A 17,518-nucleotide genomic window follows, 5' to 3' on the forward strand; every position below is an offset into this window, starting at 1 on the left:
GTATATTCATGGACAAAATCATTTGTCAAAAAGTGCTCAACTAGTCACTAATTGATTATTCTGTTTCCCTAGAACAGCTCTTGTTCTATTTGACAGCTGAACTTCTCCTGAAAGGAAATGAACCTTGAAGGAGCACTGCAAATTTAATTGTGCCACTTAGTGACTCCTGGCAAAATCCTAGTCGCAAATTGTTAATATTACTGAGTTCCCAGTTTTAAGAGGTGCCCATAGCACAGTGTTAAATGATCTCTTAGCTACACAAATACTTATTTGCACATGCTGCAAATTTAAGGGCAGTAGATAACAAGAAAACATTTTTTTCTTTTGTATTCTACTGGCGCTACCACTTACACTGTGATCTGTATCATGCTCCTGAGACCAAGAGCAGCATGATGAGAGCTCCCTCCTTGACACCACATGCAACATTTCATATACTTATTTTACAGAGAGACAAACTGATTTATGTACTTAAGGCAAAATGGATATAACAAGAAATGGAAAATTGAGTTATCTACTGAGTTAAAGGATCAGTTCAATCTACTCTGGGAAAAATTTGAATATGATCACATAAAAACTATTCTAATTCTTTATGCTACCTTTTTTCCCCTTTACATATCTACTTGAATTTCATAATGAGACACTAACATCTCTGAGGGGAGACAGACTATTTTAAAAGAGCCTAATGTTATGGCTGTAGAGCCTGAGTTTACTAATATCCATCATATTGGGATCTGAATCTCTCTGGGCTCAAGTCATCAAGTCCTGACTTAAGTTTAAGTACTTCATATAAGCATATTAACTTTTATTCTCTGTATGCAGTATTCTTTGCATAGAATGCAAAGGTAACTGAGCTAAGCTCAATTCCAAGCACAAGAAGGTACCCATATATTGAAATGGTCTAGAAGGGTTTGGTCTTTTCAGTAATGGGAAATATCAATGAGAGAGAATAAAAACTTTATTTGAAATCTCTTAATGGAGATAATGCAAGCTGTATATGCATTCAGTCCAAGTTTATCAAAATACAAGTCTTTATGTGTTGAAGGGGAATTCTGAGGAGGAAAAAAAGCATTGAAATGCTAGAAAGCAACTGAAATTATTAGATCAATATGCTGTCAAAATTGATTCTGTCACAGAAAACCCAAAACAGTTCACTGCATGCTACAGTAATTCTGCAGACAAAAGGATAAGCTTTAAATTGTAGTTTAGTGCTTTTCTGAGGAAAAAAGTGCTGTTTCAGCTTGTGCTTGATGATGATTAATACCTACCATATATTTGGCAGGCTAATCTTGATCATTTTTTCCTCCAGCAGCTCACAATCATCTCCCTCAGGGATGTGTATGTCAGCACATTACCTAATGATAATCTGATAATTGAATCTGCTGTTAAATAAAATCTGTAACATGACAAAGTGCCCACTTTTTATATGTTTATGCATCTGTAAGTGGTACAGGGGACAGATCTCCAAGTTCAGAAAAGGGAGGAGCTAAAGAATGCTGTGATGAGTAGAAATAAAATTGACACGTCAGTGAATAATGGAATTAAACAACGTGGGAGATTTGTCCTCATAAGCTGGTCCTTCCAAGAAGCAGAGGGGGAGGGGGGCGGAGATCATGAGGACATCGGAAAAGTTAACTTCCAAATGGTCTTGGATGCTTCTCAAGGGAAATAAGGAACTGCAAATAGATGTGAGGACAAATGGCCACAAGCCTGCAGGATGTTTTTTCCCCCTCAGGAAGTGATGGAACATTATTTTTGGGCAGCAGGCCAGAACAGTTCTTATCACAGCTAGTTCTAATCAACTGAGCTATCAGGTTGGGAGTGTAAATGTGGAGATGTCAGAAAAACTAAGAAAATTACAGAATTGCAAGTCAGTCTCCTTTTCTGAATATCCAGGAATCAACAAGGGAAGATGGTCTGCTGGACCTCATACTTACAAACAAGGAAGAACTGGCCAGGATGTGAAGGACAGGGTCAGCCTTGCTGCAGTGACCACAGGATGGTGGAGTTCAAGATCCTGTAAGAAGGAAACAAGAGAAAAAGCAGGACTTCAGATGAGCACACAATTTTCTTCCAGGATCTGCCTGAGAGAATCCTATGGCAGACAGTCCTGGAAAGAGGGAAGACTGGGACCAACCCCTCCAAATTTTGGTCTCTCCTGACAAGAGAACAATCAAGCATGGATCCTGAATGGATGCAGTTGATGACTTCAACATGAAAATAAAACATTCAAGAGGTAGAAACAGGGATATGTTACTCCGATGGAATAAAGAGGCTGTCTGAGTGTGCAGAGACAGGGTAAGGAAAGTCAAAATACCAAGCTGACCATGTGCCAGCAGTGTGCCCTTGCTGCAAAGAAAGCCAACAATATCCTGGGTTACATCAGCAAGAGTGTTGCCAACAAGACTCAGAGAAGTGATCCTTCCCTTCCATTGAGCAGTGGTGAGGCCACATCTGCAGTGCTGTACCCAGTTCTGGGCTTATTGGCAAGGGAGAGACATACTGAGTTCATCAAAATCAATGACAAAAACAGAGCATCTGTTATACAAAAAGGATGAGATAACTGAAACCGTGCAGCCTGGAAAAAAAATAATGTCTCAGGAGGCTATTGCCAATATGGGAGAATCATACCTAATGAGAGACAGTAAAGAAGACTGGTCTGACTCTCTCACACAGAGTATTCCATTTAAATATAAGTTAAAAGATTTTTACTGTAAGAGCAATCACTCACTGGTTGCCCAGAGACGTTGAGTTTCTTTCCTTGAAGATACTCAAAGCTCTACTAGAAATAACCCTGAACAACGTAGCTGACCTTACCTTGAACAGTGAGGGTGGACTGGATGATCTCCAGAAGTGCCTTCCAGCCTCAACTACTCTGTGATTCTGTGAATATTCTTCTGTTGTGTGATTCTGCTGTAGCAAACATTTAATTTCTTTTTCAAGTTTAAATCCATGTTTACGCAGGTACTGCAACACAGGTACTGCAAAAGAGATACAGATACAGAGAAAATAAGCAAGAAATTATGCAGTAACCTGTTTCTCTTAAAAAAACAGAATAGATTTACATTTAATACTGAAAGGAAGAAGCACCAACCTCTGAAGCAAATTTAAGTGATTTGTAACACACAATGCAAATTAAGGAGAAAAATCTAGAGTATTCAAAATCAAAATCAGGTTTTTGATTCAAAAAAACCTTTCAAATGTAATTTCTGGAGCCTGATCTACAAAATTCTGAAAATGAAACATATCTTGTACAAATGGGTGTAAAGGGAGAGAGAGATTAGAAGGGAATGAGGCATCTCTAGTTGCGCAGAGAGTGTTCATGAACAACTTGCAGATCCAAATGAATCTCAGTGAAGGAGAGGAGCCAAGCAGTTGGAAGAGTGATGCACATCCTCTGGCAAAAGAAACATTCCATAGAAAGCACTTGCTTCTAAAGTTGCCTGATGAGAATGGACAATCAGAGCATCACTCAGCACACTGAGAACAGCCCCATGGCATTAATCATCACCAGGAAAATCCAAGCTCTTGTCACCATGCACAAAGGCATGGGGAGAGTTTGCAGAAAGATTTTATGTAGCTAAACAAAACATGGCCTGACGCAACATTAATCAACCACTGAATGTCATCACCAACGGAAAAATACAACCCAAAAGAAAATGGGTTCCTTTGATTGTTTGGTTTGAGGGTATTCCTTTCTTCTTCCTTTTCAGTATTTATGAAGCAATTTTTCATACAACATCAGTTTGTCTTACATTTTGCTTTCAAATTAGTGGGAAAAGATGTTTTTCTATTCGGCTATAATAATCCAGATCCTCCTGACAAAAACATTGAAGCAAAACAAAATTGCAATCAGAAGAGAAACTCTTTTTGATCTCCTTCCAAAACACAACTCTTCAGATAAAATCTTTGTTCTCTATACCATATTCACCGAAATTATATAAAGTGCTGCTAGATACTGTTTGCTTATAGCTGAACAGGTTTGGCAGTTGTAAGTTCAATGTTTGGAAAACTACTTAAGCATTTTAGAAGCTATTTCTTTCAGAAGCAAAAAGATACTGATCCACCTACCCATAAAATCTAATATTAGAAAAGGCTTGGACAGTTTGAAGCCATTTTTTTATCCTGAAATGGCTTAGGAAGTTAAAAACTCTAAAGCATTTCTTCAGAACACACCCCAAAACATTAAAGCTTCTCACAGAAATGTAGAGCACCTCATACTGGGATAGCTCCAAATGGACAGAACATTCCCCTAGATGGAAAGTTCTGCCATTTGAGGTTAAATCAGGAATGTCATTTAAAAAGAGACTGTGCCACAATACTTCGGTGTTTCTTCCTCTTTCCAGAACCAAGAGATGCTTGGGAATACAAATATATGAGTTACTATCAAATAAATTATTTGAACTTTCTAGAATTTCCTGAACAGTTATTGCTTGGAGTCCTCTGGGGAAAAAAAAAAAAAAAAAAAAAAAAAAAATTTAAATATTTTGGCCATTGTTTATCTACCGGTAAAAGAAGGTAAAGAGCAGAGAGGGGGAAAGAGTGAAAAAACTATAGACATTCCATGATTTTCACAGCTATTCTAACATATTCATCACTGTGGTATTTGTCTGGACCAGAAAAAGGGAAAAAAGAAAAAAATATAAAAACCAGCAGAGACCTCAGTGGAGGGAAAGAAGGCAGTGGTAGACCTCCTAATGAAAATAAGGGTTGCAGTATGGGTGGTTTTACCATGCATCTTCCATTACAAATCATGGAAAATTTTAAGGCAAAACCTTTTAGCTTTCACTTAAAACCTTCATTACTGAATAATGCCTTCCACGTAGTCATTCTTATTTGCTCATTTCTGCTTTGCAAAGCATCCAGCCCTAAGAAATTGCAAAGGTATTTCTCTAGGCATGCGAACAGACTCAGATGTTAAACCATTACTGGATTTACACATCAAGAAAAATATTTAGAAGTTTATTTTTTTTAAATACAGATTTCTGTGTTACAGTGTGCAACAAACATTTGCTCTTTCTCAGCAGCTGTAAATTTTCTGAATGAAACATGCAGTTTATTCAGACAATCTTATATATAAAAGGGGCTTTCTTTAGAGAATCTCAAACCCCCTTAAAATCCTCACTTTCTTCTCTGCAAACTAAACACTGGATTAATTTACCAAGCAATGAATCCATATTGTCACCAATAAGGGGTGACAAGCCATTTATTGGCATCCGGGTAAGTTTTGCAAATCAACAATAATCTTGTTTAGAACTTGACAAGAGCATCAGAAACAATAACATTATTTTTGTGAAACACCTTGAAGTTTTCCTGATGATCAATGTGGGGTTTCACTGCAGGATAAGACTCAACTCTAATTATAACCCAGTGCACAGCCAGGCAAACCATTCAACTGAGTTTAGAGAGCTCTCACCAAAATGGCTCATTAATCTCAGCCAATCTCCAACTAGACATCTAGGGCTCAAACTAGACATCCATGCAAAAGTTTTAGAGCAGTGGTTTTCTCTCTTCCTCGTTGTGCGGAAGTTTAAACAGTTCCATATCAAATTATATCAGTTTTACACATCTCCCAAGGTCATTTGGAATGGTGTTTGTGCCAGGGATAGAATTGAATAGAGCAAAAATCAAGTGACATTTTCTAAAATGCAATATCAAAGAAAGTGCAGACAAATATTTTTGAGGACAGAAAATTATTAGACTGGAAATAAAAATAGTATATAAAAATCAAATTTAAGAATCCACTATTTTGTAATGTGATACAAAAACAGATGCAGGAACATTTGTATATATCTAAGTCCCAAACAAACCCCTCAGACTCCCTAGAGTGCTTTTCCCAGGTGTTTAATCTAGGAATGCTCTTTCCACTTTAACAAAATGCTTAAATTATTGAATAAATGCAACTGAACCAGGAATTTTGTTCAGACCATGGAACACAGAGATTTCCACACTGAGAAGAGAAGGGACTGATAATACAACACATTAACAGGTGCTGCTATGGAGGAGGGAGGTTTTGTGTCCTGGATCTCAGAACCACCATGCAAAGAAATGGAAGAAAAATTGTTGCTTCCTCTCCAAATAGGATATGCACTTCACCAAGAAATGGAGGTGGCAGAGTTTTCCTATCCAACAGCCTCTCCCTCAGATGAGTTTTCTTACGGAAAATGCCAAATTCTCTCCAAAAACAGAGGGCTCAGTCTGAAACAACAAACTGCTCCTGATGCCTTCCTGGATCAGCCCTTGGGCCTCTCTCCTGAACAATTTCACAGCAAGTATCTCTGAGAATTGTGGAAAGAAGGGGACCTTTGCTGAATGGCTCCTTCCCTTATAACTTAAGCCAGAAGGGAGTACAGAGCTGATTATTAATTGCCTGATGTGTTGAAAACACATTTTTAAACCTCTTCCATAAGTACATTTGCAAACTTACAGGGACAAAAAAAGCCTCTGCTTTCCCACAGCAGGTCATATTTTAGGTGAAAGGGAGTTTCCAAGGCTCTGAATGAGTCAGAGAAACAGCCAGGGACTATGAGACTGTGCATGTGCCTCATACCCGCTGTGTTTCTTTCCCCTTCAGAAAAAGATGCCTGTATTTTCACAGGCTAAGGAATTCTAAGGAGTATGAGAGAAGGGAAAGGCACAGCAGTTTATCTCCCAAAACCTTGTACTTTCCCAGTATTCAGGGGAGGGTTCCAGACAAGCACTGCATTGATTGATTGTAATTTTTAGGCACATTAGTGTATGTTAGCCTTGGTTAGAGGCATCAACATTGAGCAAAATGAATATGTTATTTATCAGAAAGCCTTATTCTTCCTGTTACATGCACTCAAGAGAACAGCAGCACAACTATTAAATCTTCCTCTGAACACGTGCTCTGATCAAGCTTTCCTACCTACCCACAGCAGGAGATCAATTTGTGCCCTTAAAAAACAAGTTACCTTCCTTATCTTAGCTTGAATATCCTACAGCATTATGAATGATCTTAATTACACAGCTCTCTTTACAGAGAGGTTCATGAATATGAAATACTCTGATTAAAGCAGCACTGAATTTCCATACACATTCATCTCTGGAGGTAGCTCCATCTGAGTTAATGGACTTGCAACAGGGCTCAGCTCTGCCTGCTGTGCCAGAGCAGTGCCTCACATGATGCACACAACCAACAATTAGGAGATGAAGTGACATGGTAAAAAGCAGATTTAGCCTTCTGGGGTGAAGCAGGGTGAGCGTTGTGCTGCAGCTACAAAGAGCCATCCATGCGGTAGCTGGAGGGAAAGCAGTGACACTGGAACAGAACAGCTCTGCTTTCACCGAGCCTGCAGCCCCTGCTACTTTTTATTCTGTGTTTCCTACTTAAGCAGCTCCGTGATGATCCTGCACATCTTGCCATGACATTCCCAGTCTCAGAGCAGAGCCTGCCAGGGCCCCATCCAGCGTGGCATGAGGGCTCCTCTGGGCTGTGAGTCACAGCCTGCTGCTGGCAGCATCTGCTGCTTCCATTGTCCCCAAAAAACCCTTCTGGCTGATGGTACCATGCCTGCCTTCCCAGTGCTGCAGCAAGTGAGAAAGAGCAGAGCAGAGGTGGCACATCACCACCTCTGGCCAAAAGGTAACGTTTTTGACATGGAAATAATCGATCCCTTAAGAGGTGAGAAATATAAGAGCCATCCTTCTGCCAGCAAGCTGCCAGGGAGCAGCTGTGGTGGGACAAATGAGAATTTGATGGGAGCTACAGACAACTCAAAAAGGAAGGCAAAAGTTCAGACTATCATTTTTGGTGGCAGCAGCTTCACAGTGAACAAGAGTCAGAATGGTCTTTCTTAGTCAGAGCAACTAGATGAGGGCCTTAAACCCTCTCACAGGACAACAAAAATGGCTTTGTTGAGTATGGGAAGAAGCAAACCTAACTAGGAACACAATATTCTGTTACTGAGTGACAGAAAAAGGAAAGGCAGATGTCTGAGGATCAAGTGTTAGATCTTCCAGCAAATCTGGCAAGTTTGTTAAATGGATTGTTGTGACTCTTGATTTTGGCAGCCAATTTTATCTGATTTATACAGTAAGCCAGAGACCTCCCAAGTGCAAAAGCTGAGCAAGAGATCAGATATGAAATGTTTTTTTTCCCCAAACTAAGCTTCAACACCAATCAGTTTTATATGTTCTACTTTCACATGCCAAAAAAATTTTAACACACCAGTAAGTCAGGGCTCCAACAGCAAGCTCAGCTCTGGGTCTTGAAATGTGGAATTTCTTATATGAAAAAGGAACCCTTGGACATTCTGAACTGGGACTTTTTCTGATTTCTATGGAAGAATTATATTACAATATTCTTCATTTATGTTATAGATAACAGCTACTTAACAATGTCAAAATGGAAAATAAATCGAGTTATGATACTCTGGGTCCTAAAGAGGAAATACAGAGACATGTATTTTACATGTACCCAAACTGCAGCTGACCTGAAAGAGAAGAATTTTCATCTTGGTCTTCATGGTATGTTCATGGCTTTTAACGTCTGGGAAAGTGACGAACCATATCTAAAAAAACCCAAAAACTGTTATGAAAGTAGACACCAAATCTTTGGTAATAAAATCTGTCTCTGGAAAGAGCAGAGCAACTTTTTATGAATTATTGTTTCCCTGCTTCTTTATAATTATGGATCATGTGAATTCTGTTCTAATTCCACCAAAAGTTTTATCTGTTTGGATAAAAGGGATGGGGAGAAAATTGTATTACGCATGCCTCAAAAATCTGAAACTGCCATGCTCAATAAATCACAGCATTTCTGAAATTGATTACCATTGTTCCAAACATATCCCCATTCTCCCTTCTGTGATGAGAAATGTACTTGTACTTTGTATTTTCATAGCTGAGCAAGGGCCCTGGGGGCATGTACAACTTTCCTATTTATTTATTTATATTAACACCACAAAAAGTTAATCATCTTTTGACAGAACAATGACCTGCCATAACATTACTGGGAAGGGCTCAGGTCCAGGCCTTATGAAGGACTTATATTTTTACTGGCCCTGGAATCAATTGTTTACTTTTGAAGGGAAGAAAGTAAAACCTGCTTCCAAAGGTTAAAACAAATGCAACAAAATAAAATGGATAAAATCAAATATGATATGAACATGCTTGGAGCACCCAAAATTCCCTGACACCCTTCTGAACACTTCCAAAGAGAGGATGGAGAAAGGTGCACTTATATTTTACTGCCAGCTTGTAGGGCTGGGCACTGTGCCACGTCCATCCCAGGTACTGATCCAAGGAGCAGCTCCCCACTGACCTCTGAAAGTCCAGAAACATTTCCCATGGGGGAATCCTCAAACACTACACTCTCAAGGAGCATGCAGCTGCCACAGAGCAAGCAGAGACAACGTAAGACGGACAAAGAGAAGGGCAAGAAACTGTGAGAAGAAAAAGGGAACACAGTGTTTGGATACAAGTTCAGGATCTGTCCAGATGTACAGAACTGACAGTGGATTGGGATCTGCAGCTAGTTTGCATTCCCACAGAAAGTGAATAAATCAGCTCCAGCACTCAAAGAACTCATCCTTCCTCCTCCCAGAACTCCTTTCACAGTTGTCACGTTTCCGTGCTCCTTTTGCTTCACCAGCCTGACTTTCCTCTTCTCTCTCAACCCATCTGGTGCCAGACTCTTCCCTCTCTGCTGGCGTGGGTAGCTTGCATCCATCTCCTGACTTATCCTTCAGCCCCTCTCTGTCCCACTGCGGCGTACAGAGCTCGAGACATCCCTCACAAACACGAACACAAACATGAAACAGAAACTTGAGCTCTGTGGAGGCCTGTTTGTTTTGGCTGTCGCTGTAGTTTTTATTAATAAATGCCTCCTGGTAGACTAGACTCCATTTACCATGACATATGTTATCTAGCTTATGTTCTTATACAGTATTTATTACAAAATTTAAGTTGAGCGCAAAACTATTCCTCTCTCTTCCCAGGCAGTGGGAAGAGTGGTTATGTTATTTTAATGAATTTGCTTGTCTTGTGTTATTATTGAGAAGCCTTGGTTAAGGAAGTGATCCTTGTGTTTCATTTTGAAAATGTGAATTTTGTGGTTGCTGTGGTCCTTTCCCATAGGAGAAGAATTTCTAATCCATCTGCACATTAATAATTCCCCAACTTTTTTTTTGCTGAGATCTCCCCATTGTGAATTTTTCCCAGACCTCTTTAGCTACTTCCCTTTCCAGCCTTGCCTATCTGATTGGTTTGATGCTTGTTTTCACACACCATATGCTGTAATCAAGAGAGTTGCTAGACTACCCCAGCCAAAAAAAGGAAACATCCATTTCCATAGCTTGCCAGCACCTCCTCCAATATTGCAACTGACCCATAACTCTTGAGAAATCCTGTTTAGGATTACAGTGAAATCTTGGGAGAAAACACAAATCTAATCTATTTTGAGGGCATGAAAAATCAGACTAGTTTCAGAAGGAGGAGCCAAATATAGTGGTAGTTTTCCAAATAAAGCCTTTGCTTCTAAATAAAATAGGATGCATTTCTTAGATGGGGTCTGATATCTCACAAGGTCTGTATCAAGCAGACAAGTGAACTGATCAGTACAAAGCCCAGATTTCTGCACAACTTTACTGGCTAAAATGCATAAGAAGTACAAACACATCTAATGATTACCTATTGATAACAGAATGAAGAAGAATGTGAATTTTGTAGTCTCAGAAAGACCTGCATTTATAGAATAGCAAGGCCTAGATTTGGTTAGAATGGGACAATTTTATAGATGTTACATATAAAGCATATGGCAGATTTTCCTAAAATGATGCACTGTGCCCCTTGCTCTTTTCCCATCTTGAGAGAGCTTTAGTAAAGGTATTGTGCATAATATTGTCTTGAATAAGTTCTATTGTGCTGAGCCAGCTTGATAATTTTAGTGTTTACTGTCTCTCTTCACAGGTCCTTACATTCACAGTGATTTATACAACGTGTTCTGGTTTGTATCTCTCACAAACTGTTTTAATACTGTGCGAGGTAAACAGAATGTCATCAGATTTCCAGTCCTTCCTGGGTAATTTTACCCAGTTATGTAAATGTTTATCTTAATTCGACTTCTTCCTTTGCACTTTTAAAAAATGTTTTTGCTCCTTCTCTGTGCTGAGGCAATGTGATAACCACGATGCAGAATCAAGACAAAAGAATACCAGGGCTGGATGCCAAGGAGCAAGGCTGCAAGTACCCAGCCAACTGCACAGTCTTTGATTGCCAGTTCTCCAAGAAGGCATAAAGCAGTGCAGAGACCCTGTTTCAGCATTATTACCCAAAACTTCCAAATGCATCCATTAGAAAGCTTCAGTGAGGTAATTCAGCAGCCCAGCTCCTTGTGTTTATGTAGTAAAACTACTTGCTCCTGTAAACATGTTCACAGGTGTGCCAATGCCAAGCATGTACATGGCAGCAGAAGTTTAGATCAAGACTCGATTCCCCTGATTATTTTTCCCACCATGTTTCCTGTGGTTGTATTTGGCAAACCATCTTCTGGGGAAAGGGAACCGCATGTAAAGTGCTGGCAACAGCATTCTGTTTGATATGCATAAGTTAATTAATAGAAAACAGCTCACATCAACAGTGTTTACATTTCTCATGCTTTCTCTCTTTAACCACTTGAACTGAACTATACAAAAAGCACTTTAGACTCTACTGTATGTATAAAAAATCAGTACTCTTTAATAAATTTAAGTTTGTCAGTGTTGTTGATAGGTTGGGAATCCTTTCCACAGCCAAAAAGTGAATCTAACTCAGTAGAAGACAGTGAAACTTGAGTACAAGCTTCCTTCCAGACAAGCCCTGCTTCCTTTCAGCTCCCAAAAAAATATAAGATATGGGACCAGATAGCTATAAAAATCCACAGATTACTGTGGGCGGAATTCTAGAGATAAGCATCTCCTTTCAGCAGACTTAAAAAATGAGCACAAAATAAAGTATTCATCTTGTTGGAGGTTGACACATTCATTTTTCTGCTTGGAAAATCAAAATTCTACTTGCTCCTACTCCAAGTGATCCTTGTATCGTCCCTTTGTTTGGGCACACATCTGCTGCCACTTTCAAACTTGGTCAGCGCAATGCACTTAGCTAAATGGGCATGTGTTTTAGTAGCACAGATAAATTTCTCCTTAATTGCTCACACTTTCTATGTTAAGTCTCTAAATATGGATATGTAAGCCAGAAGCCTTCTCTGATTTGGTAGGATTTCATGGTTTGTTTCTTCAAACAGGCAAAACATGAACTTACCTCTCCTATGACTATATAAGGAGCATAAAGAAAAAAGGACCAATTCTTAAGCTAAGCTTCTACACAGCTCAGATGTTTTAATTTAATTTTGTGAATACTCAGACCCACTTAATCATCCAAAAGTTAGAGCAGGTATTATAGCACTTAATGCTGGCTCATCAAGCAGCAGCTGTGAGAGATAACTCAGTGCTGTGTTTACTATGGAGCCTGGAATCAGCGACTCTCTGTGCTGTCGTAAAGCAAATGAACTGTTCAGCCTGGATGAGCTTCACATCCCTGTGGTTTAGTTTACACAGAGGTAAACCAGAACTAACAATAGCCAAGCACAGCCAAGTCAGACAGCAAGGTTTTGTGGGCCAGAACAATTCACAGACATCTCAAGCTGGAAGGCAGCATGTGGTACCACATCCCTCACCCAGGACAGAGCTACACCCAGAGCAGCAGCTGCTTCTCCATGACAAGTGCCCTCAGTAATGCAGTCATGCATAGAAAGAAGCAAATATAAACCATAATAAGAGAGGGCACATCCCTCTGTAGTTTTTCTGCACATCCAGGCACTCTCAAGGATTGCTGTAGTCCAACTTTGTTTTAGTCCAACTTTGTTTTAGTCCAACTGTTTTGTTTTTGTCTTCTACTAGTTACAACCATAGAAAATGGGAAATGAGGTATGGAGTTTACCTTCCCAGGTAAAATGCTGTCTGAAGCAGAAGCCAAAGGTTATTTATTACCTCCTCCATAAGGCCAAGAAAAAGTTTTCTGAAAATGCAGGGTTGAAGTTATTCTATATTTTGCTTCCCCCAGCTGCAAGAGGATTGCCATGCTTTTATCATAAAACAGACTTTAGCCAAGGGAGAAATGGCAAGAAGCACTGGCAAGGTCAAGGACAGAGAGGCAGAAGGAAACAGGTTAAATTTCACACCAGGTCATTTCTACAAATTGTAGAAACAGTTGTAACGAAAACATGAAGAGTATTTCCACTGAGTATGACGTGGAACTCTTTTGGACTATATCTTAGAAGGGAAAATATCCAAAACAACTTTAAGGCTGAGCAGAGCAAGTTCATTGAAAGTTAATGGGAGTCATTTTCCTAAAGCCCTTAGGCACTTACGAAAACAAACATACAATATGCATGTTTTCTACTTGTTGCCAAAAGGAATCAGCTGCTCCTAAAGACTAAGAATACACAAAAATTTAGCTTAGTTTCAAATCCCAGCCTGACTGCTTCTGCTCCTGCACCTGGCACAATCACTTCTAGGAATAGTAGATTTTAATTCTCCCATTTTATCCAGTACCACTCTGATCTCTGGTATTCATGGGCACAAAGGTGGGTTAATAGTGCTTGAAATAAACAGAGCCAACATCTGGGTCTGTCAGCTGAACTTGCTTCTCCTTTCTTCTTACAGAAGCATTTACAGCCTTTCTGGATCACACAAGGAAACTTCTAAGCCTTCTGCTTCAGGTTAAACCTCCTGATTAAGGTTAAAAGGTCACTGTCTCCTTGAAGGGAAGGTGCATTGCGATGCTTTACACATGAAAGAAAAATTGTTGCGTTTTGCATGGGTTTATATCCACCAAAAACAGAGGTGAACATCACCCTGAGGATGCATTTTTCTCCCCAGGATACCAACTTCTAAATCAAGCACACCTTGGATTATGCTCTGTAGCAAAGGACCAAGTAGAATTTCTCTCTCAATGCTCCTGTGATGCAGACTATAAATGATGCTTGAAGAAACACTCGTTCATTGATGCAACTAGTTGGAAATAGAAGAAAAAACAGGCAGATCACCATCTATAGTTTTTCACTAATGGTTTCCCCCAACAAAATCAAAGCAATTAGCACCAGCATCCCTCTTTCACAAGAGCAAAAGTAAGTAATTTCATTTATTCAGAGCAACCCCTTATGCTGAAAATCAGTGCACTACTCCATGAAGTCCTACTTAGTTTAGGGTTTAAAAGGTTAAGAGAGTAAGCAGAAATGTTTATCTGGACCCCTGCCACCTCTTCCTCCACCCTTGCTCAAGTGGCTTACCATCGGGGAATGTTTTAGGGAAAAGGAGTTTATCTCTTAAATTAAATTACTTGATTCTTTGTGGGTTTTTTCCTTACAATTGCCTGTAAGTGGCTTATCTGAAACTGTTGTTCTTTCATGCATAAAAAGGGAAGTCAGAACAAATAAACTAAAACCAAAATGAAATAGCTTATTATAGGTATGTACTTTACTTATTTCCAAGCATCAGGTTTTAGAATCGAAATGGCAATTATTACATTCTTCACAGTTTGTTTTTTAAATAAGCCACATGCTTTCTTTCATTTATAAACCTAATCACTTCTTCATATGCAAAATGCTTTTGACTGGGTAGTTCTTTTTACCTCCAGTTTTAGGAAAAAAGGGATCTCAAATGGATTTTAGCCTAACCGTGGCTAGATAAATTGTAGGAAAAGGTATCAAATTTACATTCTTCTACCTTTGTCCAGCTTAAAATAAATCTTTTGCCTCTGGACTCCTCACTGTTCTCAGTCCTGACACGGGCAACCTATTGAAAAGCAGCTCCTGAGCGTGTCACACGCTGGCCCTGCCTGGTGGTGTACATCATTGGTGTCAGCTGGGAGGAGGAGGAGGAGGAGGGAACAGCAAGGGCACTGCTGGTGCCACTGGCTTCCCTGGCAGCGTGGGACCTTTCCAGCAGCTCAGTGCCTCTCCTGCTCCGTTCTCAGTGTGGGAGAGGGTGAGGGAATGTGGCCAGAGAGTTGCTCTGTTTCAGCTATTCTTGGCCCCCCTGTCAGCCTCTCGGGGCCATAGGGAGTGTAATGTAATGCTGGTCTAAATTTATGTCCCAGGCTGGACCAAGGTTAGGGGAAATTTTTAGGTCTCCCACTGTGTTTTCAGCTCTGTTTCCCGGGGCAGGGGAAAGGAGAAATACTGACTAGAGAGTTAAATTACTTTAAACTGAAGAAGGCAGGAAATTTAGATCTCCCCAGAAGCATGTTTAAAGACTGATTCTTAACAAGATGCCTTTCCTTTTATTGGGAGTTTCAGCATTGCCACTTTAATCCCTTTCTAAAAGACACCTCTCTCCCACCTTGCTCCTTCTGCTGCTGAATGCATGAGAACCAAGAGGACATGCAACTCTGAAAAACTAACAGAGGATGAGTTACAGTGACATAATTTCAAAAGAAATTATGTGTGTTCACAAGATCAGCTCAAATATATATTGATTCAATGAGTCTTTATCTCCCCACAGCCCTAAGTATAAAAACTTTACACTCAAGGTGAAGCAGCTGTCAATGGCATGCTGCTTGGAAAACTTAATTGTGAGAAAATATTATTTATGACCAACAGGCAACCTCTCAACATTTATGCTGTTGAAGTCAACAGGAATTGCTTCAAGCTGGGATCTGGAGAATCCCTATGAAAAAAAGTGCTTACACAGTGTGGATTTACCCATAAAATTGTCCCTGATCAGGCTCTGGAACCTGAATATTCACAACATACTTGGATGAGGTAATATGTGCCAGGCTTTATACAGCCCTAGAGAGAATCTAGACATGTATGTTTAATAATATAATGAAGTTTGAAATTTACTGTTACTTTAATATTGAAAGATTTTAAAAGCAATTAAACTGCTTTAAAATAGCAGAGAGCGTGTGGGAATGCAATATGAATTGGAACAAACAGGCCTAAATCAACACTGGTTTGGAAGTCTAGTAAGGGCTAAAACTATGGGAGGTAATTCAGGAACAGATGCATCAAATTAATTCCAGTAATACTGGAGTGTTAAAAATGGCAACAGAAGCCAGCTTTGTTACACAGAATGGAAAAATAATCATCCTTTCTCTCCCTCTCCACCCCTAAGGAGCTGGATTTTCCCGGCACAGCCAACCATTGGTGGCAGCAGAGGCACCAAAATGTTTGGCACCAGCAAACTGAAGGCAAATAGAAAACATACATGGGGGAAGCAGAGACAAAACCCCAACAACATAAAAACCCCAAGAGTGCACATAATGCAGAGGTGAAGCTGCAAACACGCAGCAAAACTATGAAGCTGCTTGGGAGCAAATGAAAGAGAACCACGTCTCTGAGCTTCCTGTGGAAAGCACACCAGTTATTCATGGTAATTTCTAGTCACAACTGGAAGTGGATGGGCAAGTCATAGTTTTTTCAGGAAATTTATCACTTTTCTCAAGAATTGTCTGTGAACAGACTGACTTTTATTAATTTGTCTCCAGTTGGCAAGGGTACACCAAATATTTTCTGTAAATGAATCCTGGCCAATGGATTGCTCACAGACTCAGGGCTGTTCTAATTGCTTCAATATTCCTGCTTTGACGTTCAGGCTGAGGAGGCTCTGATCAAGTCCCATTTAAAACAGATAGAGTTTCATTCCCAAAGTAATGAGACGTTTACCTTTTAGACAGAAGATAGCCATAGAAATCTTCCTCTCATTTAAAACAAAGCAGAGCAAATCAGAAACAGATCTCTGGCACTGACAGAAAGGCAGGGAGGAAATAGAGAAAATATTGATTAACGAGATTTATTTGTGCTGTGGATGACGATCAAAGGGGAGTGAATGCAATGTGTAGCACTCACCATTTCTTTTAAAACCAAAATTCCTTTGATGTGAAGCGCAGTATCCGGCCATTGTGGGAATTAAAAGAAAAAGCCATGGGAACATTATTAATAAAGGTTTAAACTGAACAGCTTCAGGCACCAGGCTCATACTACCAAGGTTTTTGCTTTTTAAATGACCAGCTGGTGCATAATTATAATAAATAATGTTTCATGACTATTTGGTTTAGTAAACAAAGCCTCTTGATGCGAACAGTAGTACAGTTTCCATACAGAGCAGCCTGCATGTTTGCAGTGGATAAGCATTAAAGTACAGAGAAAAACACCTCTAGAGCAAAGAAAAGGCTCATAAGAGTGAGTGGCTTTGGGATGTTCCCAGCAGTCCCAGGGAAGCCACATCACATTCAGCAAGGAAGCAGAAATGTCACACCACTGTGGGTGTGGGAAGGATTTACAGCTTTGCAGCCTCCTCTCTTCATCCCTCCTTGCACATCCCTGCTGGGCTCTATTCTCAGCCTCTGTGTGAAGCTCTGACTGGAGGCTGGGCTCCCCTTTGAGGGCTTCTTACCCCCCAAACCCAGCCTCAGTCCCTAGGCTAGGTGTCACCTAACCTGTCCCACTGCAGGCAGTGCTGGCAAGATGGATTTCTGAAAGATGTGAAAGGTTAAATTTTAAAACATCTTTGTGTTT

General features: G+C 39.9%; 1 long non-coding RNA gene across 6 annotated transcripts in view; it reads right to left on the minus strand.

Annotated features, from left to right (window-relative positions):
• Window positions 1-17,518, minus strand: part of LOC146443956 (uncharacterized) — a 92,704-nt gene that overhangs the window by 32,083 nt on the left and 43,103 nt on the right. For 4 of the 6 annotated variants that reach the window (XR_014849384.1, XR_014849388.1, XR_014849382.1 and 1 more), the window contains exons 8-9: window positions 2,815-2,978; window positions 1,935-2,014 (exon numbers count right to left, since the gene is read on the minus strand). This is a non-coding gene — a long non-coding RNA (uncharacterized LOC146443956). Of the gene's footprint in view, window positions 1-1,265; window positions 1,364-1,934; window positions 2,015-2,814; window positions 2,979-17,518 lie in introns of all 6 variants that reach the window. The other 2 variants (XR_014849385.1, XR_014849383.1) reach the window with 1 other exon arrangement.

Source organism: Lichenostomus cassidix, chromosome 1Aa, assembly GCF_008360975.1.
Source record: "Lichenostomus cassidix isolate B80296 chromosome 1Aa, HeHo_3.0, whole genome shotgun sequence".
Lineage (NCBI taxonomy): Eukaryota > Metazoa > Chordata > Aves > Passeriformes > Meliphagidae > Lichenostomus > Lichenostomus cassidix.